Source organism: Saccopteryx leptura, chromosome 1 (genome assembly GCF_036850995.1).
Source record: "Saccopteryx leptura isolate mSacLep1 chromosome 1, mSacLep1_pri_phased_curated, whole genome shotgun sequence".
NCBI lineage: Eukaryota > Metazoa > Chordata > Mammalia > Chiroptera > Emballonuridae > Saccopteryx > Saccopteryx leptura.
Genome location: NC_089503.1, coordinates 332,319,135 through 332,346,905, shown reverse-complemented (window position 1 = coordinate 332,346,905; position 27,771 = coordinate 332,319,135).

The window sequence follows — 27,771 nt, the reverse complement described above, 5'->3', positions numbered from 1 at the left end:
GATCAATGAAACCAGGAGCTGGTTCTTTAAAAAGGTAAACAAGATCCATGAACCTTTAATGAGACTCAACAAGAAATAAGAGAGGTAGATGACGACGTCAGTGTAATGGCGCGGTAGGAAGCGATACCGATAAATCTTCGCCAAAACTCAACAAGATCTTCAACCAGAAACAGAAAAACCTATCCTTGGAGCCTCCGGATGTTTCGCAATACACCCGAAGGTATAGTCGAGCGAATAATTGGCTAAATATATAACCAAACCCCAAAGGAAATAGGGAGTAAGAAATGCTCCGCTTTCCTCACTAACCTAAACAGGGATGCTTTCACGGGGAACTGAGAATATAGAAACTAAGGTAGGCAAAGGGGGTAAATAGATCCAGGCCGCAGCACAAAGAGCGAAGCAGGTTGTGGCACAGAGATCCAAGCCGAGGAAAAACTGTGCCTGTGGCAACCCAATCAATACAAGCTAACAATCGCGCCAAACCAAGACAAAAAAAGACAAGTGGGGCAGCCATTTTCCCTGATCTCCGGGTCGGTACACGCAGATAGTGGGTGACAGATTCCTCCAAGTGCCTCAGCAGTGGGCACTCGTGTTACCCCAGAAAGGCAGAGTCAGAGGCCTTTCTGTGCGGAATGTCCGGGCCACCCCAGTGCCCTGAAAAAGCCACACACGGGCAGGGAGTGAGAGCCAATTCCAACGCTGGAACTTTTCCATGCGGTTGGGGGTTTCACTCAGATGGTGAGGCAGCTGGCATGATATCCTGGTCTGCGTGCGCAGATAGTGAGCGAGAGTTTCCTCCAAGTGCCTCGGCAGTGCGCGCCCGTGTTATCCCACAGAGGAGCAGAGTCAGGGGCCTGAGTGTGGGCCAAAAGCAGAACCTCCAGGCCTCCCTAGCGCCCTGAAAAAGTCATGCATGGGGAGGGAGTGAGAGCCAATTCCAACGCTGGAACTTTTCCGTGTGGGCGGGAGTTTCACTCAGAGTGTGAGATTTCCGGCCTGATATCCTGGTCTGTGCACAGATAGTGAGCGAGAGTTTCCTCCAAGCGCCCCAGGAGTGGGCGCCCGCTCCTGTTACGAGACAGAGTGGCAGAGCCAGAGGTCTTTGAGTGGGTGGAAGCCCTGCCTGATTATGCTAGCAGCTCTGACTGACTGAGCCTTACCCAGAGCCCTGTGTTGAGTGGGAATAGAGTGGGGAGTTGCCAGCTCTTTGAGCCTCTTACTATCCAGGCAGAGGCAGCAGCAACCCCATAGCTGGATTATCAGGCTACTAATTGAGGAAGGAAAGACTAGGAGAGAGGCTCCAGGAACACGGACTCTCTCACTATCGGAGCCTATAAATGCTAATGAGCCTCGACTGCCAACGAGACTGAAGCACAATACATGACATCACGATAGGACTTATCAACTGCAGACCTCTACCTGAGCATGCCAAAGGGGCAGAACCTGGGGTACAGAGTCACTGACCAGGAAGAGGGAGAGAAAAGAAAAAGCAAGAAGATAACTTCTCAAAATCAAGAATAATCCACAGACTTTATAACCTATTCCATTTTATTATATTTGTTCGTTTCTTTCTCTTATCTTCATTCTTGATTTATTTTTCCTCCTCCAATTTGGTTGTTTAACTCTCTGCCGGTCTAACTCTCTCCTCTCCTTGAACTACACTACCCATAGGTGTTACATCTCCCATTATCTTTTCTTTCTTCTTCCTCTCTCTCTATGAGGGTTGCACTCCAAAACCCTTAACTCTCTCTCTCTCTCTCTCCTCTTTTTTCTTTTTTCTTCTTTTAGTGGTGCCCTCTTTTTTCTCTCTCTCTTTTTCTCTTCTCCCTCTATATTAGATTCTTCCTTTATCCTGTACATCTTCTCTCATTCAAACCTCAATAGCCAACAAATTATCTTATCTGGGACTCAAACTTATATTTGTAGCATTTTGGGGGGGGGGGGTTTACTTCACCTTTTTAACTCACTAGCAGTACTCTCATCCCTGGCTCTACATTTTATCTAGTTCTTATTCCACTAAATACAACAGTAATTTTTTAAATTTGTCCCCCCATTTTCCTGTTTCCCTCTTATTCCTCTCATCATAACTCTTAGACAACCAACACCTAAAAGCAAATCATTTTATTCTTGACCCAAATTTTTTCCTTATTTGCTTTTTGTGTTCCATACCCCCTTTTTTCTGTTTTTTTATTTTTTTATTTTTTTATTTTTTACCCCTTTATTACTTCTCCCCAATTCAGGCCCTCCAGTACAGGCATTCTTTGTTCTATTTAGTACAATATAATTCACAGTTCACCACAAAATTTTCTCAAGAAAGAGGGGAGAGGAGAGGAGAGGAGAGGAAAAAAGGAGGGGAGAATTATTTCCTTTTTTTAAAATTTTATTTTATTTTTCTTTATTTCATTATTAATTTTTTAAAAAAACAACTCTTTTCAATTTTTTATTTTTTTTAACTTTTTATTCTTTATTAAATCTCATTAATACTATCAACAAAACCACCCTCAGATGCCATTAAGGAAGAGAAAATCGAATATCATGGATACAAAAGAAAGAGAGGTAACACAGCTAGATGAGGAAAAATATATGGAGAAAAAATTTAATATATTGGAAACCTTGGAGCTAAATGACAGAGAATTTAAGATAGAAATCGTAAAAATCCTCTGAGATAACCAAGAAAACACAGAAAGGCAATTTAGAGAGCTCAGAAAACAACTCAATGAACACAAAGAATATATTTCCAAGAAAATTGAAACTATAAAAACAAATCAAACAGAGATGAAAAACTCAAATCACGAGCTGAAAAATGAGGTAACAAGCTTAGCTAATAGAACAGACCAGATAGAAGAGAGGATTAGTGAAATAGAAGACAAGCAACTTGAGGCACAACAGAGAGAAGAAGAAAGAGACTCAAAAATTTAAAAAAATGAGATAGCCCTACAAGAATTATCTGACTCCATCAAAAAGAATAACATAAGAATAATAGGTATATCAGACGGAGAAGAGAGAGAAAATGGAATGGAGAACATACTCAAACAAATAATAGATGAGAACTTCCCAAGCCTGTAGAAAGAACTAAAGCCTCAAATTCAAGAAGCAAACAGAACTATGAGTATTCTTAACCGAAAAAAACCTACTCCAAGCCACATCATAATGAAATTGGCACAAACCAACAGCATAGAAAAAATTCTTACGCAGCCAGGGAAAAAAAGAATACAACATATAAAGGAAGGCCCATTAGATCATCATAAGATTTCTCAGGAGAAACTCTACAAGCTAGAAGAGAGTGGACCCCAATATTTAAAGTCCTGAAAGAGAGGAACTTTCAGCCACGAATACTATACCCATCAAAGCTATCCTTCAAATATGAAGGAGAAATAAAAACATTCACAGCTACAGAAAAGATGAGGGAATTTATCATCAGAAAACCCCCACTCCAGGAATTACTAAAGGGGGTTCTCCAATCAGATACAAAGAACAACAACAAAAAAAAGCCACAAGTAAAAGCTCCAAGAAGAACACAATAAAACCAAATTTAAACTGTGTCAACAACAAAAAGAAAGGGGGAGAGAGGATGGACATTAACAGTAGCAAAGGACGATGGAGTGCAAAAGTACTCACAAAATAGTGTGCTACAATGAACAGGGTTGGAACCCTTTTCATTACTTAAAGGTAACCACCATTGAAAAAACCACCACAGAAGCACATGAGATAAAAAAGATAGCAACACAGGAAAGATGTTTGGAATACAACCAAATAAAAACAAAAGATACAAAAACGAAAGAGAAGGAACAACAAGACACAAAACTAACAGAAAGCAATATATAAAATGGCAACAGGGAACTCAAAAGTGTCAATAATTACACTAAATGTAAGTGGATTAAACTCACGAATAAAAAGGCACAGAGTAGCAGAATGGATTAAAAAAGAAAATCCAACTTTATGCTGTCTACAGGAAACTCATCTAAGTAACAAGGATAAAAACAAATTCAAAGTGAAAGGCTGGAAAACAATACTCGAAGCAAATAACATCCAAAAAAAAGCAGGCGTAGCAATACTCATATCTGATAATGCTGACTACAAGACAGCAAAAGTACATGGAGACCAAAATGGCCATTTCATATTGGCTAAGGGGACACTGAATCAAGAAGACATACAATTCTTAATATATCTGCACCAAACCAAGGAGCACCAAAATATATGAGACAGCTACTTATTGACCTTAAAACAAAAACTGACAAAAATACAATCATATTTGGAAACCTCAATACACCGCTGACGGCTCTAGATCGGTCATCCAAACAGAGAATCAACAAAGATATAGTGGCCTTAAACAAAACACTAGAGCATTTGGATATGATACACATCTACAGGACATTCCATCCCAAAGTAACTGAGTATACTTTTTTCTCCAGTGTACATGGATCATTCTCAAAAATTGACCATATGTTGGGCCACAAAAACAAGATCAGCAACATCAGCAAAATCGAAATTGTACCAAGCATATTTTCTGATCATAAAGCCTTGAAACTAGAATTCAACTGCAAAAAAGAGGAAAAAAATCCCACAAAAATGTAGAAACTAAACAACATACTTTTAAAAAATGAATGGGTCAAAGAAGAAATAAGTGCAGAGATCAAAAGATATATACAGACTAATGAAAATGACAATACGACATATCAGAATCTATGGGATGCAGCAAAAGCAGTGTTAAGAGGGAAGTTCATATCACTTTAGGCATATATGAACAAAGAAGAGAGAGTCCAAGTGAACCACTTAAATTCACACCATAAGGAACTAGAAAAAGAAGAACAAAGACAACCCAAAACCAGCTGAAGAAAGGAGATAATAAAAATCAGAGCAGAAATAAATGAAATAGAGAACAGAAAAACTATAGAAAAAATTAATAGAACAAGGAGCTGGTTCTTTGAAAAGATCAACAAAACTGACAAACCCTTGGCAAGACTTACCAACGAAAAAAGAGAAAGAACTCATATAAACAAAATCCAAAATGAAAGAGGAGAAATCACCACGGACACCGTAGATATACAAAGAATTATTGTAGAATACTATGAAAAACTTTATGCCACTAAATTCAACAACCTAGGAGAAATGGATAAATTCCTAGGACAATACAACCTTCCTAGACTGAGTCAAGAAGAAGCAGAAAGCCTAAACAGACCTATTAGTAGAGAAGAAATAGAAAAAAGCCATTAAAAACCTCCCCAAAAATTAAAGTCCAGGCCCTGATGGCTATACCAGCGAATTTTATCAAACATTCAAAGAAGACTCGGTTCCTATTCTATTGAAAGTCTTCCAAAAAATTGAGGAAGAAGCAATGCTTCCAAACACATCTTATGAGGCCAACATAACCCTCATACCAAAACCAGGCAAGGATGGCACAAAAAAAGAAAACTACAGACCAATATCTCTAATGAATACAGATGCTAAAATACTAAACAAAATACTAGCAAATCGAATACAACAACATATTAAAAAAATAATACATCATGATCAAGTGGGATTCATCCCAGAATCTCAAGGAAGGTTCAACATACATAAAACGGTTAACGTAATACCATATCAACAAAACAAAGAACAAAAACCACATGATCTTATCAATAGACGCAGAAAAGGCTTTCGATAAAATGCAACACAATTTTATGTTTAAGACTCTCAACAAAATGCGTATAGAAGGAAAATATCTCAACATGATAAAGGCCATATATGATAAACCATCAGCTAACATCATATTAAATGGCACAAAACTGAAGTCTTTCCCCCTTAAATCAGGAACAAGACAGGATTTTCTACTCTCTCCACTCTTATTTAATGTGGTACTAGAGGTTCTAGCCCGAGCAATCAGATAAGACAAAGAAATAAAAGGCCTGCATATCGGAAAAGAAGAAGTAAAGGTATCACTTTTTGCAGATGATATGATCCTATACATCAAAAACCCCAAAGAATCCACAAAAAGACTACTAGAAACAATAAGCCAATACAGTAAGGTTGCAGGATACAAAATTAACATACAGAAGTCAATAGCCTTTCTATATGTCAACAATGAAACATTTGAGAACGAACTCAAAAGAATAATCCCCTTCACGATTGCAACAACAACAACAAAATACCTAGGAATAAACATAACAAAGAATGTAAAGGACTCATATAATGAAAACTATAAACCATTGTTAAGGGAAATCGAAAAAGATATAATGAGATGGAAGAATATTCCTTGTTCTTGGTTAGGAAGAATAAATATAATCAAGATGGCCATATTACCCAAAGCAATATACAAATTTAATGCAATTCCCATCAAAATTCCAATGACATTTTTTTAAAGAAATGGAGCAAGAAATCATCAGATTTATATGGAACTATAAAAAACCCTGAAAGCCAAAGCAATCCTAAAAAAAAAGAATGAAGCTGGGGGCATTACAATACCTGACTTCAAACTCTATTATAGGGCCACGACAATCAAAACAGCATGCTATTGGCAGAAAAGTAGACACTCAGACCAATGGAACAGAATAGAAAGTCCAGAAATAAAACCACATATATATAGTCAAATAATTTTTGATAATGGGGCCAACAACACACAATGGAGAAAAGAAAGCCTCTTCAATAAATGGTGCTGGGAAAACTGGAAAGCCACATACAAAAGAATGAAACTGGACCATAGTTTGTCCCTCTGTACTAAAATTAACTCAATATGGATCAAAGATCTAAACATAAGATCTGAAACAATTAAGTACATAGAAGAAGACATAGGTACTCAACTCAGGGACCTGGGTTTTAAAGAGCATTTTATGAATTTGACTCCAGAGGCAAGAGAAGTAAAGGCAAAAATTAATGAATGGGACTACATCAGACTAAGAAGTTTTTGCTCAGCAAGAGAAACTGATAACAAAATAAACAGACAGCCAACCAAATGGGAAATGATATTTTCAACAACAGCTCAGATAAGGGCCTAATATCCAAAATACACAAAGAACTCATAAAACTCAACAACAAACAAACAAACAATCCAATAAAAAAATGGGAAGAGGACATGAACAGACACTTCTCCCAGGAAGAAATACAAATGGCCAACAGATATATGAAAAGATGCTCATCTTCTCTAGTTATTAGAGAAATGCAAATCAAAACGGCAATGAGATACCACCTCACACCTGTAGACTAGCTATATTATTAACAAGACAGGTAATAACAAATGTTGGAGAGGCTGTGGAGAAAAAGAAACCCTCATACACTGTTGATGGGAATGTAAAGTAGTACAACCATTATAAAAGAAAGTATGGTGGTTCCTCAAAAAACTGAAAATAGAACTACCTTATGACCCAGCAATCTCTCTACTGGGTATATACCCCAAAAACTCAGAAACATTGATACATAAAGACACATGCAGCCCCATGTTCATTGCAGCGTTGTTCACAGTGGCCAGGGCATGGAAACTACCAAAAGCCCATCAATAGATGACTGGATAAAGAAGATGTGGCACATATACACTATGGAATACTACTCAGCCATAAGAAATGATGACATCAGATCATTTACAGCAAAATGGTGGGATCTTGATAACATTATATTAAGTGAAATAAGTAAATCAGAAAAAAACAGGAACTGCATTATTCCATATGTAGGTGGGACATAAAAGTGAGACTGAGACATTGATAAGAGTGTGGTGGTTACAGGGGGAGGGGGGAGAGGGAGAGGGATAGGGGGAGGGGTAGGGGCACAAAGAAAACTAGGTAGAAGGTGATAGAGGACAATCTGACTTTGGGTGATGGGTATGCAACATAATTGAACGACAAGATAACCTGGACATGTTATCTTTGAATATATGTATCCTGATTTATTGATATCACCCCATTAAAAAAATAAAATTATTACAATTTAAAAATATGTGTGGTGATGGGGTGAAATTGAAAGGTACATTCCCATTTTGGCAGTCAAATATCAAGCAGATTTATTAAAACATGTTGGAAATTCCTGAATGTTTGTAAAACTATTATTAAAGAAAGTGCATTTGTATTTAAAAATAAAGAAAAGAAAAAAAGAGAGAGGACTCAAATAAATAAAATTAGAAATGAGCGTGGAGAAATAACACCTGACACAACAGAAATAGAAAATATTGTAAGAAAATACTATGAAGAACTGTATGCCAAAAAACTAGACAACTTAGATGAAATGGACAATTTCCTTGAAACATACAATCTTCCAAAAATCAATCTGGAAGAATCAGAACACCTAAACAGACCAATTACAACAAATGAGATCAAAAGAGTTTTCAAAAAATTTCCAACAAAGAAAAGTCCTGCACCTGATGGCTTCACAAGTGAATTCTTCCAAATATTCAAAGAAGAACTAACTCCTATCCTTCTCAAGCTCTTTCAAAAAATTCAAGATGAAGGAAGAATTCCTAGCTCCTTTTATGAGGCGAGCATAATTCTGATTCCAAAACCAGGCACAAACATCACAAAGAAAGAAAATTATAGGCCAATATCCAATATCCCTGATGAATATAGTGCTAAAATCCTCAACAAAATATTAGCAAACTGCATCCAGCAATATCTGAAAAAAATCATACATCATGATCAAGTGATATTTATTCTGGGGAGGCAAGACTGGTACAGTATTCGCAAATCAATCAATGTGATTCATCAAATAAACAAAAGGAAAGAGAAAAACCACATGATAATTTCAATAGATGCAGAAAAAGCATTTGATAAAATCCAGCACCCATTCATGATCAAAACTCTCAGCAAAGTGAAAATAAAGGGAACACACTTCAACATGATAAAGGCCATCTATGAAAAACCCACAGCCAACATCATACTCAATGGGCAAAAATTAAAAGCAATCCCCTTAAGATCAGGAACAAGGCAGGGGTGTCTCCTATCACCACTCTTATTTAACATAGTCCTGGAAGTCCTAGCCAAAGCAATGAGACAAGATGACAAAATAAAAGGCATCCAAATTGGAAAGGAAGAAGTAAAATTATCATTATTTGCAGATGATATGATATTGTATATAGAAAACCCTAAAGTCTCAGTCAAAAATCTACTGGACCTGATAAATAAATTCAGTAAGTTGGCAGGATATAAAATTAATACTCAGAAATCAGAGGCATTTTTATACACCAACAATGAACTGACAGAAAGAGAAATTAAGGAAACAATCCCCTTCGTTATTGCAACAACAACAACAAAAAATACCTAGGAATAAATTTAACAAAGCAGATTAAAGATTTGTACTCAGAAAATTATAAACATTGATAAAAGATGTCAAGGAAGTTACAAACAAGTGGAAGCATATACCATCCTCATGGTTAGGAAGAATAAACATCATTAAAATGTCTATATTACCCAAAGCAATTTATATATTTAATGCAATACCAATTAAAATATCAATGACATACTTCAAAGAGATAGAACACATATTCCAATAATTTATATGGAACCAGAAAAGAACACGAATAACCTCAGCAATCTTAAAAGAAAGAATAAAGCGGGAGGTATCACACTTCTCGATATCAAGTTATACTACAAGGCCATTGTACTCAAAACAGCCTGGTACTGGCATAAAAACAGGCACACAGATCAATGGAACAGAACAGAGAACCCAGAAATAAACCCACAGCTTTATGGACAACTGATATTTGACAAAGGAGGTAAGAGTATACAATGGAGTAAAGACAGCCTCTTTAATAAGTGGTGTTAGGAAAATTGGACATCTATCTGCAAAAAAATAAAACCAGACCACCAACTTACACCATTCACAAAAATAAACTCAAAATGGATAAAAGACTTAAATGTAAGCCATGAAACCATAAGCATCTTAGAAGAAAACATAGGTAGTGAGCTCTCCGACATCTCTCGCAGCAATATATTTGCCGATTTATCTCCACGGGCAAGTGAAATAAAAGACAGGATAAACCAATCAGACTATATCAAACTAAAAAGCTTTTGCACAGCTAAAGACAATAAGAACAGAATAAAAAGACAAACTATACAATGGGAGAACATATTTGACAATACATCTGGTAAGGGGTTAATAACCAAAATTTATAAAGAACTTGTAAAACTCAATACCAGGAAGACAAATAATCCAATCAAAAAATAGGGAAAAGAAATGAATAAACATTTCTCCAACGAGGACATACAAATAGCCAATAGGGATATGAAAAAATGCTCAAAATCACTAATCATTAGAGAAATGCAAATTAAAACCACAATGAGATATCACCTCACACCAGTCAGAATGGCGCTCATCAACATAACAACGCAGAATAAGTGCTGGCAAGGATGTGGAGAAAAGGGAACCCTCCTGTGCTGCTGGTGGGAATGCAGACTGGTGCAGCCACTGTGGAAAACAGTATGGAGATCCCTCAAAAAATTAAAAATGAAACTGCCTTTTGACCCAGCTATCCCACTTTTAGGAATATACCCTAAGAACACCATAGCACTGTTCCAAAAGGAGAAATGCACCCCCATGTTTATGGCAGCATTGTTCACAATAGCGAAGATCTGGAAACAGCCCAAGGGTCCGTCAGAGGATGTGTGGATTACAAAACTTTGGTACATATATACTATGGAATACTACTCAGCCATAAGAAATGATGACATTGAATCATTTACAATAACATGGATGGACCTTGATAACATTATACTGAGTGAAATAAGTGAATCAGAAAAAGCTAAGAACTAGCTTCCATACATAGATGGGACATAAAAACAAGACTCAGAGACATGGACAAGAGTGTGATGGTTACGGGGGAGTAGGGGTGGGGAGGGCACAAAGAAGTCCAGATAGAAAGTGATGGAAGACAATTTGACTTTGGGTGAGGGTTATGCAACTTAGTCAAATGTAAAAATAATCTGGAGATGTTTTCTCTGAACATATGTACCCTAATTTATCAATGTCACCCCATTAAAATTAATTTAAAAAATGGGGGAAGACCTGAACAGACATGCCTGTCAAGGGGACATGCAAATGGTCCACAGATATATGAAAAGATGCTCATCTTCACTTCAAGAAATACAAATCAACACTACAATGAGATAGCACCTCACACTTGTTAGATTGGCTATTATCACCAAGACAGGTAATAACAAGTGTTGGAGAAGCTGTGGAGAAAAACGTTCTCTCATTCACTTCTGGTGGTAACACAAAGTAGTGCCACTATTATTGAAGAAAATATGATGATTTCTCAAAAAATTAAGAATAGACTTACCATGTGACCCAGTAGTTCCTCTACTGAGTATTACCCCAAAACTTGAAAACATTGACATTTAAAGACACATGCACCCCAATGTTCATTGCAGCATTATTCACAGTGGCCAAGACATGGAAACAACCAAAATGTCCCTTGATAGAGGAATGAATAATGAAGATGTGGTACATATATATATTCAATGAGATAGTACTCAGACGTAAGAAATGATGGCATACTGCCATTTACGGCAACGTGGATTGATCTTGAGAGCAGTATACTGTGTAAAATATGTAAATAAGAAAAATCCAAGTGCTGTATGATTTCACACATAGGGGGAATATAAAACTGAGACTCAAAAAAAAAAAAAGACAAAGATAAAAGTGAAGTGGTTACCAGGGGGAAGGGCACGTGGAGGAGAGGGACAGGGAAGAGTGGGCAGAAGGGTGTATAGAGGGACAAATATGAGGTGATGGATAATGATAGGATTTTGGATGATGGATATATAGCATAATCAACAGTTCAAATGCTATAGGGATGTTTTCCTGGAATGTATGTATTTTTGTTGATCAATGTTACCCTGTTATAGTTAATTTTCTAAATAAAATAAAATAAAAAGTTTCTTTTAGTTTAACTAAACTTTGGACAGGTTTTTTCTGACTCTAGGCTTCTAACCACCCTTATTTCTTAGAACATTTACTTTAAAAAATGTAGGTTGTAAACTCTTTCTCTGTCCCTTTGAGCTGTAAATCTCATACCAATCAAAATGTTATCCTCAAGGAGCCATCAACATATAATTAAGAAAGTTGTTACCAGCCCTGGCCGGTTGGCTCAGCGGTAGAGCGTCGGCCTGGCATACGGGGGACCCGGGTTTGATTCCCGGCCAGGGCACATAGGAGAAGCGCCCATTTGCTTCTCCACCCCCACCCCCTCCTTCCTCTCTGTCTCTCTCTTCCCCTCCCGCAGCAGAGGCTCCATTGGAGCAAAGATGGCCTGGGCGCTGGGGATGGCTCCTTGGCCTCTGCCCCAGGCGCTAGAGTGGCACTGGTCGCGGCAGAGCAACGCCCCGGAGGGGCAGAGCATCGCCCCCTGGTGGGCAGAGCGTCACCCCTGGTGGGCGTGCCGGGTGTATCCCCGTCGGGCGCATGCGGGAGTCTGTCTGACTGTCTCTCCCGTTTACAGCTTCAGAAAAATACAAAAAAAAAAAGAAAGTTGTTACCCCAATCCCTCAGTCACTGAGGGAGGGCAGAAGCCTAATTTTTAAGAGAAAATTGGCAAAGAGATGACCTAATCATATTGACTAAGCTCCCTCCTAATGTTTCCCAGGTATTTTTTTCTCTTAGATCAATCCAGAGTTTAACATTCCCCGTCTTTTTTTTCAGTGGAGTTGAGTTCAATCCTTCCTCCTATTGCAATATAGACTGAAGTCTTCCTTGCTTGTTAATTCCATCTGGTACAATTTTCATTTAACAGATTACTCTCCTTCCCTGACTTGAATAAACGCATCCTCCCATCTGATTTATTTAATGTGTAAGTTTCCTCCTGCCAACCTTCTACCATAACCTTTCTATTGTAGTTGTTTCTAACTTGCACCCTTGATCCTCATGTTTCCATCCCAGGTAGTAAACAAGGAGGCAGGTTCAATAGCACATTGAGACATTTAGGAAGACAGCACTTGTCTCCTGATGGCATAAGAAAATTAAGGCATTTCCCATAAATATAATTTCTTGGCACCCAGTGCTTGGTTCTTGTAACATCATGACAAATAATGCATGGCCTCTGTGCCTGACTGTCAAACATGTTCCCTTGAGCAGCATAGATGAATACCATACCCAAATGCCATATCCAGGTGCACCAGCTATTGTAAGAGGTACATAACTTCTCATATTTCTCTGAAAAACAGAAAGCAAGGGGCACCTTAAGGATACCCTGAGGACACTGGTTCAATGCCATTTATCCAGAAAGGGAGAAAGACTGAAGAGTAAGTAAGAGTCAGATATCAATGACAGCTAGTCATTATTTTCAAATGGAGATTTTTACTTATTCCTTAATATGAAAGAGACCTTTTAATTTATTAGCCAATCATGACACTTTGAGTGATAAGCATGATACTAAACACATTGGGACATGTATAACCAGGACCATTTTTGGCAAACTCGAGTTTTAGGTCCCCCTATGTAACACCAATCATGAAGATATTTTCAGTAATTAGAGATCAGAGGGCAAAAGTTTAGTTTCCATCTTCACACACACGCACACACACACACACACACACACCCATGAAGATTATAAAATCTCACCTCATTTTAAGATCGAGTTGACATCAAGAGGGCACCTCTACCTGCCCTCAATCCCTTAGAAAGCAAAATTCCTGCTAGACCTTTTTTCTCAGGCCCACCCCCCCTTCAATCACAACCCATCTGACATATGCTTTTTTACTGCTGGAGGAGTGGGGCCACAGTGGAAAAAGTAATCTAGCCTCAGGCAAAATATATAAATGAGTGAAAAGAAAAATCTGAAAGAATGGCCATCTCATGTTGCCACATTATATTTTCAGCTACCTTATCTTTGAGCATTTCTTAAATAGAGTCTCCTTTTCTGATCCTATGTCAGTTATTAATATATGTATTATATATATATCAATAGAATATATATTCTTCTATTAACTCAGCCTACAAAGAGCCTAACCTGGAAGAGGGAAAAGGTGTTCTGATCAGCTATTCTTTCTTCTTAAGTCTGGAATCTTCCTAGACTCTCCAAAAAGGTCAAAGCCACATGGTTCAAGCTACATCTTCTCCCAAGGTATGCACAAATACAAACTCATTAACTGTCTTCATCCATGCAACTGATTATATGGTTCATTATGTTCTTATTTGATGATACCATCTTGCCTAGCACAGATCACTAGAAGGGAATGGCACTTCAACCATTTTCCAATCTCCGATAATTGGCAAAAGGTCTGACAATCAGGACCTCTAAATAAAAAAACTGATGTTCTTTCCAAGAAAGCTAATGGGAAGCCCTGGCCAGTTAGCTCAGTGTAGACTCACAGGGGTCCCCAAACTACGGCTTGTGGGCCACATGCGGCCCCCTGAGGCCATTTATCTGGCCCCCGCTGCACTTCCGGAAGGGGCACCTCTTTCATTGGTGGTCAGTGAGTACTGTATGTGGCGGTGCTGCAAAGTGCAGCGTCGCTCATGTACAGTACTATTTCCGGTGACGCAGGATGCACGCATCACAGCTCCAGAAGTGCATCATATCACTTGTTACGGCTAGCAGTGACAAATATGGAACCGGACATTGACCATCTCATTAGCCAAAAGCAGGCCCATAGTTCCCATTGAAATACTGGTCAGTTTGTTGATTTAAATTTACTTGTTCTTTATTTTAAATATTGTATTTGTTCACATTTTGTTTTTTTACTTTAAAATAAGATATGTGCAGTGTGCATAGGGGTTTGTTCATAGTTTTTTTTTATAGCCCAGCCCTCCAACAGTCTGAGGGACAGTGAACTGGCTGCCTGTGTAAAAAGTTTGGGGGCCCCTGGAGAGCATTGGCTGGGGGTGTGGAAGCCCTGGCTTTGATTCCCAGTCAGAGAACACAGGAGAAGCTATCTGCTTCTCCAACCCTCCCCTTTCTCTCTCTCTCTCTTTCTCTCTCTTCCCTTCCTACAGCCATGGCACAATTGGCTTGCATAAGTTGGCCTCCGGTGCTGAGGATGGCTTCATAGCCTCGCCTCAGGCGCTAAACAATGGCTCTGGTTGCAACAAAGGAACCACCACAAATGGGCAGAGCATGCCCCCTAGGGAGCTGTCTGGTAGATCCTGGTCCAGATGCATGTGGAAATCTGTCTCTGCCTCCCATCCTCTCACTAAAATTAAAAAAAATAAAAGGAAAAGAAAGCTAATGCCCCCCATCCAAGTCAGTCATGATTTCATATATCACAAGCCACTGAGCACAGATGTTAATGTTACAAAACCATGGAAAGATGCCTGCGTTTAGAGGAGGTCTGGAAGCAGCTCCCAACACTCAGAGCAGCAGGCCAGGTAATCGAAAAGCCACAGAAATACAAACGTGTTTAGTAGGCAAGCAAGCAGTTGAGAACAAATGCCGGAGGCCTTGATGTTCTGCGTAGTTAACTACATAGGGGCCTGTGCCGAAACTGTAAGGTATTTTCCACTGAGGAAGAAAGAAGGACGCAGCCACTAAGTGTGGACAAGCAAAAGCTTTATTTAGAGCACTCCCAGGCGAGGTTCACTGGTCTGCAAGACAGAGGCCAGGGAAGTCGTGCATCTTCTCCCGCCCAGGGGTAATTTATAGTGTTGGTAGGGTGGTGGTGGGTTGCAAAATTGCATTGGCTGACAGTTGTTTTTTTTTTGTTTTTTTTTTCAAAATGCTCCTGGGCTATTTCTTTCGGTGGGCATGGGTGTGGCTATTTCTTTTGGAGGTCATGGACGTGTGTGGTTCCTCATGTGACCTTTCCCTATTGCCAACCAACCTCACATTCTGACCTTTTATGTTAGATAGGGGCACCACTATTCGTCTGGCTACTTTCTGCTGGTTAGGGGCATCGTGGGGAAGGGAGGACATAAGGAGGTGGCTCTGAGGGGAGTTGTGTATATGGGTGTGGGAGCACCTGGTTGACTGTGACTCGAGAAACCTCACGGATGCGGCCCTGTAAGAATCTAAGAAAAAAGAGGAGCCAACATGAGTAATATGCTGATAATTAGAAGAGGACCTAGGATAGGGGCAGCCCAGGTGAGGATAGGTGACTGCCACCAGGAGTTAAGCAGATTGTAGGAAGAGAGATCCTTGAGCAGTTTCTCTTGCAGATGGTTGAGGACATTGATGTTCTCTTCCATCAGGCCAGTCTCACTGATATAGTAACAGCATTGCTCCCTGCTTTAATTCACTTTGGCAGCAGGTTACTGGTGGGAGAGACAGAAGTAAAAGGAGGATCTGCAGGGCCCAAACTTTTGGTGAGCCAAAGATGGGTGGGGCCCAGTGGTTCCCACTGCCAGCGGTCCTGTATGGGGGCAAGCTTGAGGCAAGAGACATGGTACCAAGGTGTTTGCCCTAAGAGCTTGGCTGCAGTAGGAGTAGTCAATATTACCGTGTGGGGTCCTGTCCACCTGGGCTGTAGGGAGCCAGGCTGGAGCTCCCTCAGAAGAACCCTGTCTCCTGGCTGGAGGGGGACTGCTGGGTGTGCTTCATCTGGACCCCCTATGAGAGGAAAGGTCCGGTCCATGTGTTCTCTGAGAAGATGGTGGAGTAAGGATAGAAAGGGGAGGTATGTGGCAAGAGGAGGGGGATTGACAGGTAAGTTGTGATTAATTAGGAATTGTCTACCGTAAACCAGCTCAAAGGAGCTGAGTCTAGCGGGGTTTTGTGGGGTTGCTCTGATTCTGGTGAGTGCCAGGGGGAGGAGGTTTGGCCAAGAGGGTCTGGTCTCAATGGAAAGTTTGGATAGCTGACCCTTCAGGATGTCATGGGCCCCTTCCACCTTACCCGATGATTGAGGGTGATAGGGTATGTGGAGCTTCCAGGTGATGTTGAGAGAGGTGGCGACCTGCTGGACTATTAGGGCAGTGAAGGCCGGGCCATTGTCTGACTGGATGTTAGTAGGCAGTCCAAATTACGGGATGATATGTTCAACGAGAATGGAGGCAACGGTGTCTGCCATTTCTCGAGAGGTGAGAAAGGCTTCTAATTACCCCACTACCTGCAGCATTACCCTGGGCTCAGCGAGGGTGATGGGAGTCTTTGAGTCTGGCTGTGTCAGTCATCCATGAGACCAAGAAGTTCGATCTATGGGCCTGCCTGGCTAGCTTGTTCTCCGCGTGGAGACACCGAGGAAGAGCCTGTTACCTGAAGGGTGCAATCACTCCGCCAGTGACTGGGCTGCTTGCAGTCAGGGCAGGGCTTAGTGGGCGGCCTCAGGTAGGGGCACTGCTGGGCCCAGTGACTCTCTTTGCTGCATTTAAAACAAGTTCCCGGTGGGGTTCCTCTTTGTGGCCTGAACTTGGATCAGGCACCTCCTATGCCTTGCCCTGTTGACCTGCCAGCCTCAGGGCTGCCACAGGAGCCTGGGTTTGGAGCTTTACCTTCTGCTGCATGTGAGCCTGGCGAGCAGCCTCGGCCTTTTCCTCCCGACCATTAAAAACTTTAAATGCCATGTTCATCGGGTCTCGAATAGGGGTTTGGGGGCCCTCTTCCCCTTTTTTAGTTTCTTCCGAATGTCTGGGGCTGATTGGGAAATGAAGTGGGTGGCTAATACAGTGGACCGACATCAGAGGCAGGGTCTAGATGAGTATGGAGGACCATAGCATCAGTGAGGCAGTTTAAAAAGAGGGCCAGGTTTTCCTCAGGCCCTTGAGTGATTTCTATCAATTTGTTCACTACCTTTTGTGCAGCGCTCTGCATTCCAGCTATGAGACATTCAATCATTTGGTCACACCACCACCTACCTGTCTGTCCCGTCTGGTAATCCCAGTTTGGGTCAGTGTCTGGGCCAGCATCTGCCCCAACCAGCATCTGGGCGTTGGCACTGTGTACCTGATCTGTGTGAGTTCGTGCTGCCATCCAGATTCAGTCCCGTTCATCAGGGGTAAGGGTAGAAGACATAATAACATAGAGATCATGCCAAGTGAGGTCATATGCCTGAGTGAGATATTGGAATTCCTTGGTATAGTTGGTAAGATTAGAAGAGTAGGAGCCTAAATGCTTTTCGATTGCAGACAGATCAGAGAGGGAAAAAGGAACATGAACCCGAACAACTCTTTCTGCCCCAGCCACCTCACGGAGAAGGCAGAGAAGGTTGTCTCCCTCTTGTGGCTTGGAGCGAGATCTGGTGTGAGCACTGACTGGGGAGGAGAGAGAGGGATGAGTATCTGCAGGCAGATGAGAAACAGGATCCGAGGAAAGGAGAGGAGGACCGTGATAGGATGGAGGGTGTCGTGCAGGAGGGGAAGAGAGTTCCTCAAGGGGGTTGGCGAAGGAGGAAAGATCAGGAATTGAGGATTTAGCTGAGGTTTCTCTGGCTAAAAGGACCTGCGCTGTAGAAGAGGCGGCACAGAGATTAGGACGGGAGCACATATACCAGAAGCCCTTGAATGTAAGGGATCTCCGACCATTTCCCAGTTCTCTGGCAATAGTTCCGTAAATCAGTGAGGGAGTTAAAGGTCAAAAGTCCCTTCACAAGGCCACCTGGTCTGGTTATCCAGTGGGTACCATGGCCAGGCCACAGTGGAGAAGAAGATAAGTTTCTTCTTCTTTAGGGAGAGATCAATGTTTGAGAGATTCCGGATAAGGCACCCCAGGGTTGTTTTAGAGCCAGGTTTAGATTCCTGTACCCCCATGGCTGCCCTCAGCCTCGGGGTGATCAGAGATGAGAATTGGAGTCCTGCAACTCAATCTCTGACCAGTGGTCAGTCAGTCACAGTGGGAGTGTCCAGGATGTCTCCATGGGCACACATGCACTCGGAAAGGGTAGAAGGTCCCTGTCGCAGCTGCAATTATGAACAGGAAGTCTCAGAGTTGGAAAGAACTGAGGGGAGGCCAGAGGCAGGGGACTTACCACACCATGTGCCAAAGTGAGTGGGAGGTCGGAGGTCCTGGTCTTCCTCAGAAGGGGAGAGGAGCAGCCCTTGCGGACTCAAGCTCCTCCAGGGTTTCAGCACCAAATGTAAGGTATTTTTCTGCTGAGGAAGAAAGAAGGACATAGCCACCAAGTGTGGACAAGCAAAAGCTTTATTTAGAGTGCTCCTGGACAAGGTTCACTGGTCTGTAAGACAGGGGCCAGGGAAGTTGTGCAGCTTCTCCCGCCCAGGAGTAATTTATAGTGTTGGTAGGGTGGTGGTGGGTGGCAAAATTGCATTGGCTGACAGACAGTTGTTCTTTTTCAAAATGCTCCTGGGCCATTTCTTTTGGTGGGCATGGGTGTGGCCGTTTCTTCTGGCAATCATGGGCATGTGTGGTTTCTCATGTGACCTTCCCCCATTGCCAACTGACCTCACAGAAACTATGAAGATGAATTGCTGCTTTTAAATGACCAGAGATAAAGCAAAAAGTACTGCCTACTAAGATCATTGAGCATTCTCCCATTTCCTTTTTTCAGTGTAAAGTCCACACCTTAACCCTGTTCTCAAGTCCAAAATGTCCTCACTGACACTAAACTTTCTAGACTCCTGCCTTTCACATGCATTCACTTAGTACTCTTGGAATATTGATCTACTTATAAGTTTTTTAAATACCCTATATTTTTATTACTCTTTGACTTGCCTATGTAAAACCACTGATTAACATCCACTCATCTGAATAGCTAATGCAATATTCTATTTCCAAACCCCAAATCTGTATGAGATTGACATAGAGAAAGTGCTTTCTAAAATGAACTGACTGAATTGAGGAATGTTGCTGAGACTTGAGCAGTCAAGTCTGTTCACATGTCTTTGATCAGGACCTCTGTTACAGATTCATGCCATAGGACCATGACCCTATATTCATGTCTATATGCTTTCCTGGACCTGGGAGACTTTTGTGGTTGGGACAATGGTTACTTGGTAGCTCAGGCACCAAGCATGTAACTGATACATTGATATTTTGTCAATATTCACACACATTACTAATGTGAGTCCATATTCCCTCAAAAATAGATGATAGATAGATAGATAGATAGATAAACTAAATATATAGTATAAAACATAAGATACAAATATATTTTAAAAATTAAAAATATGAAATTAATATATTTTAAATATGAAATATATAAACAAAATTATTGGAATAAAAATATCTACATGAAAGAGTCATAATTATAAAAGCATCATTTAGTTATTTTCAAGTGAGTACTCACTGCAAAGAGGAGTCCTCTTAGAAAACAAATTCTAGGATTTCATGGATTATAAAACTGACTCTAGAAATAGAAAACCATACATGGAAGTCAAGGCAAAATTAAGTGGAATGTAGCATAGAATTCCTGAGAGAAAGTCTGTTGTATTCAAAATTGTGGGTTAGAATTAAGTAGATCCAGGTACAAATTTTGTCTCCAAAATGCATTAGCTCTATTTAAAGACCATTTACTTGTATTCTACGAGTTTCACCATCTTTGAATATAAGATGTAATTAATACTATTTGCACGGATGGATTATTGTGAAAATTAAACATAGAAGGAGTGTACAGCATCTAATATATAGGTGTCCAACAAAGTTTAGACCCTGTTTATATATCTGATACTGAATCTAAGACATATATGAAGATGATGACACCTTCAATGAAAAATTTTAAATAATAGAGTGAGGAATAGATCAAATTGATGTTAACCAGCAAATGCAGAAAATTATCATATACTAAAGAAACAATTTTTTGTCCTCAAACTGGATTCCAAATAGTTAATTTCTAATCATAAGCCACAGATTTATTCTATTTTTAAAACAGAGCATATAAACTTCTTTCTTTTATGTTCATCTCTTGGGGAATAATGCTAAACAATATATACAAGTAAACTCTCCTCCTAAATTTTAAATTTACGAACACATTATAGATAGCAGAAAAAGAACAGTGTTTGAATTTTTTTTTGTTTTTTTACATCATTAAGAAAACTAAACATGAAACTTTTTAAAAAAGAAGAAGAAGCAGCAGCAAATCAGGAGCTCTAATGTAAATGTTTGGATATCTTACTTTATTAATTTGAGACACGCTTTTACAAAGATTTGCCCCTTTAGCCCTCCTTTGAAACAATCTACCTTGACTACAACTCCTTTTGTGTGTTCCTGTCTTTCTGCTATGTATACCCATCCTAAAGAAGTGAACATTAGATGCAACAATCTCATCAAGGGAAGGCTGGGAATGTATCATAAATAATTATCTTTTCCTTACAGCAGTGGTTCTCAAACTTTTTGAAGTCAGGGCACATTTAAAATCCTACAAATAATTGTAGGCACACTATATTCAAATTTCTGAGAAATATGTTGTAATACTTAACTCAAATATTAAAGAAAAAAATAAAGTCCAAGTGTGCTTTTACAGTAATTAAATGAAATAAATATGATAAAATTAAATTTACTCTGACATTAAAAAACATTTCTATGTTACATTTTTTGAGTCATGCTTTTAGAATTCATAAAAAAGAGGGCTTAAAAATTTAAAAATGACAAAAAAAGTTATCTTTTTATATATATAGCTACATTCTTAGTAAGATTTAGTAAGTTTGACAGGTCCCAGCATAAATGTGTTAAGCTTTTTCATTCTTGTGTTTATGAGAAACATGAGCCTGATGTGTCCTAGTGATTTCTTCAATGTTTGGGCACATATTTGAAAGGCAAACTCTCATTTCCTCATCAATAAATTGAAGAATTCCTCTCTTTTTACTCTTAATTGTGTTGAGTACAGAAAACCCCCACCATACATATCATCTTAACTTTACACCAAACAAAGGATAGAAGAAACTTGCCTCCAGTCTTTCCAGGGAACATGGGGGGTAGTGTAAACAATCCAGCACCACAACTTAACAGACTATTGCAACCTAATCAGGCAAGTGAGGTGGGGGTTGGGCAGACTGTCAGTTTACAGCCAATTTCCCACACCTCTGTCCCCCAAAAATCTAAACTCCAAAAACCCTGCTGGTTTTTTGGTCCCCAACAGGCACACATTTCTCTGGAATACCATAGGGCACACCTGGAAATCTTCTAGGGCACACCAGTGCACCCTGGCGCACACTTTGAGAACCACTGCCTTAGAGAGATGAATTATGATCCTTCTCTAGGTCACATGTAAATATGATATTTGAAATTTTTATAAATAAAACTGATTCTGACACAATGCAAAAATAAAGCATAAGAAGAAGCTGGTGGTGAGAAACCAAAAGAGAATTATTACTGACTATTTAGTAAATGGAATTTAGACTAGGAGTGACACTCACGATGCGTCCATTACCATATTTTCCATTAGCTACATGCCATCCTAAGCAGTATCACATGGCTATTCCATTACTAATTTTAGTTTGAATAATATAAATTATTTTAAGGTTCAATTTACTTATTTGATATGACAATTTAAAATAAAATATTCCTCAGAACTTAGTGTTAAAAGTGACATACAATATTAATGGCAAAAGTAAGGGTCTATTTCAATCTTCTCTGTGACCTTGACAGTAGTTGTAACAGTTATTGTTTTCCAGGTTTTACATTTTGCTTAAATCAGTGCTGCTTTTTTTAAAAAAAAAAAAAAAAAGTTAATTTATTCTGCACATACTTTAAAATCAGTGCAAATTAAGGTTCCTGTTAAGAAAAAAATTAAATGCTGACATTACAAAATATATAAAATATCAGTTGCAATCGATGTGATTATCTTTGGTAAGAAATTTTAGTGCTCTGATGAATATTTTTTATTTTAGAATGAAAGAAAATGTCTACTTTTTAGATAGGTATTGAATTCTAAAACAGCAAATTATTGAAATATTAATTTAAATATATTTATTGGATGCATAACTTTGAAAAAGAAATGTCATCATTTTTAAATATATGAACTGGAGAATAATTAACCCTGAATATAGTCAAACTTCCATGGGATGTAGGGCTTTATAAAAGGGGAAAATTTGCAGGATCACATTTATCCTGTGATGTCATAAATATGGTCCTAATTAATGTGATTTTATTTTAAAACCTCAATTTTCAAAAGATTATATAAAAAAGGTTTTCTTTTAATGTAAATTAACATTTTTAAGGCCAGCCTAAAAGCAACATGCTTACAGTTAACTTTTATTTAAGAAAGAATCATTTATTACTTATTTCCTTTAAATGTAAAACTAGTTACAGAGGTATCATATTCCTTTAACATCAACTCAAAACCAAAACTAGTTGTTCGGGGAAAAAGTTCACAAAATCATAGCAGTTTATACTGAAAGCCGTAGCCAATTATAGTGGGTTTAATAGATACTGTTAAACAGCTGTTTGAAAAAATATATATATTGTTGAATTTTAGGTCTTATAAATGTCCCAAGATCTTACTTTGCACCTTATATTTTGTAACATTTAATAACATTTTGGATCTGGCTGGTGGCTCAGTAGATAGAGTGTCAGCTCAGCGTATGGACGTCCCAGATCCCAGATCCCAGATTCTATTGCCAGGCAGGGCACACAGGAGAAGCGAACTCTGCTTCTCCCCCACTACCTCTCCTCTTTGTCTCCCTTGTCCCCCTCCACAGCCAGTGGCTCCATAAATTTCAAGTGTGGCCCGGGGCACTGAGGATAGCTTGGTTGGTTGAGGGTGTCAGTCTCAGGTGTTATAAATAGCTTGGTGTTTGAGCATCTACCCCAGATAGATTGCCAGGTGGATCCTGGTCGAGGTGCACGTGGGAATCTGTCTCACTATCTCCCCTCCTCTCACTTAAAAATAAATAAATAAATAATATTTCCCATTCTTTGAATCCCACAGGTTGAAAGTCCTTTAAATGTGTTTAAGAAGAAAGCATTGTGTTGTAGATTCCCTGAAACATAAACAAAGATCTTTAAAACAAACACTTAAGAACAAGCAGTTCTATGAAAATCAATTTGCCTTATAATTGAAAGTCTGTACACTCTACATGAAATAGAATTTTAAATTAGTCTATTTAAAACTTTTACATAAAATAAAAATATTTTCAACATTTTTTCTATATTTAACACAAGTTAACATAGTACTTAGGTTTTATTAAAAGAAAATTGGTATTTAAAGTATTAATAACAATTATTTTCATAGTTTAATTAAGGAATATAAACTAGGGTAGATAAATTCCAAAGTTTTGCCTGACCAGTTGGCAGCATAGTGGATAGAGTGTTGGCCTGGGACACAGAGGACCCAGGTTCAAAACCTCGAGATCACTGGATTGAGTGCAGGCTCATCCAGCTTGAGCACAGGCTCATCTGGCTTGAGCTGGCACTGCTGGCTTGGGCATGGGACAATAGACATGACCCCATGGTTGATGGGTTGAAGTCCCAGATTGCTTGCTTGAGCCCAAGGTCACTGGCTTGGCTGGAGCCCCCACTCACCCGGTCAAGGCACATATGAGAAAGCAATCAATGAATAAAGTGCTGCAACAAAGGATTGATGCTTCTCATCTCTCTCCCTTCCTGTCTGTCTGTCCCAATCAGTCCCCCCTCCCTCTGTCTCTTTCTCTCTCACTAAAAAAAATATAAATATATATATTCCAAAGGCTTGTCTTGCATTTTCTATAGCCATTTTTTTTAATTATCAGAATAATGATACAGTGTGTCTATAGACTAAGATTAGATACTGTTCATAAAGCAAGACCAGATTCTGAACATATTCTCTTACAGAGCTTACACTAGATTTAACACTTTTTTGATTATTAACAATAAAAGCCGTGTCTATCACATTTCCAAAGAGAAGGCCAAAATGAGGTGTTGATCAAGCAAAGTCTCATTTATCACTCACTGCAGCAAACCATCTTGACTGAGGTTTAGTAATATCTTGAAAGAGGAGTTTAGAGCTGGTATTTTAAAGGTTTGGGATCTTTTTTGCCAATGGTTTAAGGCAGTGGTCCCCAACCTTTTTTGGGCCATGGACCAGTTTAATGTCAGAAAATATTTTCACAGACTGGCTTTTAGGGTGGGACGGATAAATGTATCACGTGACCGAGACAAGCATCAAGAGTGAGTCTTAGACAAATGTAACAGAGGGAATCTGGTCATTTTAAAAAAATAAAACATCGTTTAGACTTAAATATAAATAAAACAGAAATAATGTAAGTTATTTATTCTTTCTCTGCGGACCGGTACCAAATGGCCCACAGACTGGTAGCGGTCAGCGGCCCGGGGGTTGGGGACCACTGGTTCAAGGCACATCTTTCAATGTGAGATTGTATTAGAGATTTTGGTCAAGTTTTTAATTTAATAGTTTAGGGTTGCAAGACAGAGGAAAACAAAGAATACCGTTGGTGGTAAGTAGTTGTCTGATAGGCAAGTGGTTTTGACCAGTTGAGTGGTCTATTGTTCTGAGAAGAGAGTTTGTTGAGCACATCATTAGTTAGATAAATTGCTTTTCTTAAAATTACAGAAGAAAAGAATGAAATTATATATATATTGTTTTACAGTCTTATCTTCATGGGTAAGAATTTTCTGGAGCAAATTGTATAGTCTTGTATGTAAGCTTAGACCCCAAGAGTTAAATTCTGGGACCCCAGGGTATCAGTGGTCAGTACTTGAAAATGATTTCTTAAAGGTTACTGGATTCACACACTAAAAGCAGAATAAGAAAAAAGAAAATGAGATATGCTCATGTAAATACAATAACCTTATATTATGATGCTATCACAATATAATAACGGCAGGGCAGTTGCTAGGTCAGCACGTTCAGATGCAATCCCAGAAGCATTCCGCCTGGGGAAAACTATAATATGAACACACTTGAATAATCTCCATCAAATGTATATCTCAAATTATAATATTTCTTTCCTTTCTAAATTTTTAAAGAGGCCTTTTAATGATGAATAATGACACTTACATTGGGCATTATATTTCTGGTTCTCACTTTGTTAAACTTTATATTAAATGACAGTGAAATATCTATGAACCTTAGGGTATTTCCAAGTATTCAAATGTGTTCCAGTGAAACATCTGAACATTCGTGCAACTGGAAGGTCACATGGGGTCTGCATCAAAGAATCAGTGGGGCATTAAAATAAGTAAAAAAGAACAAAATAAAGAAGAAAAAACTCATGGACACAGAAAACAGTTTGGTGATTGTGGGTGGAGCGGTAGAGGAGTGTATAGGTGGGTGAATGGTGATGGACAAAGAGTTGACTTGCGGGGGTGAACACCTTAAGAGATGTGTTGTAGAATTCGGCACCTGAAACCTGTATAATTATGTTAACCAGTCTCACCTCGATAAATTCAATTAAAAAGAACTAAGTAGCCATGGAGTTAACTTAGTTTTAGAATCCATTATCTGTGCATAAGCAATATAAATTCATGGAATTGAGTGGCATTTGGCCTCCTAACACTGAGTTTGAAATTAATTTCTTTAGAGTATTCTTTATATATATTAAGAAACATGTTGGCTGTATGAACATTTTCTCTCCTCTCTGCTTTTCCTTTCCTCTTGGCTTCCTTCTCTTCTTTCCTTCATTTCTTAATTTCCCTTCTTGCCCTTCTTGTTGTCTCACTATTCGAGGACTGTGGAGGGACAGGAAGATGAATGAGAATTATGTATATAGATTTACAACTGTCTTTTAAATAATGTATCTAAGGATGTTATATTTTATTAAAAGTAGAGCTGAAAACAATACCTGTAATCATCAGCTATTATACCTTCTATGTGAATTTGTATGACATCTTCCCAATGGGACCACAGGGCACTTACTTATGAAATATTGTGAACAGTTTATCTATAATTTATCCTATTTCTAGAGTTTCTAGAGGTTTTTAAAATTATTTCAAACCTATATATCTATATATCTATGTAAATTATCTATGCACTTTGCCTTTACAGGGTTCTTTTTGATAAGTAATACCATATAAGTGATAAAATAAATTTCTCACCAAAACATTCAGAAATAAGGATCATCTAATAGATAAATATATGTCATACTTTACAGCTCTTGAATAAAGTGATAGCATTACTTTAATGCTTTTCATTTGGGCTTTGTTTTATTTATGGGTAGAAATAAAAATTAATCAAAATGAATATAAACAGCATTTAGAAAAAGGAAAGGTAAAATGTGAAACTGATTTGAGGCCACTTTTCTAATCATGACTTCATATATCATCTATAATTCAAAGGAAGCATCTTAAACATTGGTCTACTTTTCTTGTTAATTTTAGAGCTATTACTACTATTACTAACTTAGAAATTGACTTCTGTCACCTATACTGATGTTTGCTAGTTAATTGGGGAAGGAGGATTATAATAGTTCACTGGATGTTAAATGGTAAATTGTGCATGATACAAACAGAATAGTAATCATATTCTCTGATGCTTCTCTCTCTCTCCCTTACCACCTTCCTCTCCTCTCTTTCTCTCTCTCTCTCAAAAATCAGTGAAAAAGATAATCACACTCTCATTATAAACAAGGATTGAGATTCCCATATTAATGTATATTAATCTGAAAAATTCTATAGGTATTCTTAAAGGGAAAACACTTTACTGTGATCAAGTAATGTATTACATGATACTTGTTTTTTTATTTCAGAAGTGAATGTATTAAGGACATTAAATTTGCCCAAATAAATATCTCTGTATTATTATTCCTATTTTTTAAGAATGGCATTCTAGCCATTTATAATGTAACTACTCAAACATTTTGGTGTGTTTTAAACTGTCTCTGTTAAGCTTATATATGTATATGTGTGTGTATAGATGTGTGGGTTTTACTTTTACAAATTAAATTTAGGTATTTTTGTTTCTTTCTTGCTTGCATGTTGTTGTTTTAGCCTTGCTCTTGTCTGTCCATAGTTTTTTCCCCTAAATCTGTCCCTGTTCTTTGTCTCTGCCCAAACCCTGCATCTACTTTAGCAAATTTGTTTTTATTGAATAGATAATTTAGTTACATTGCAAATTGGTT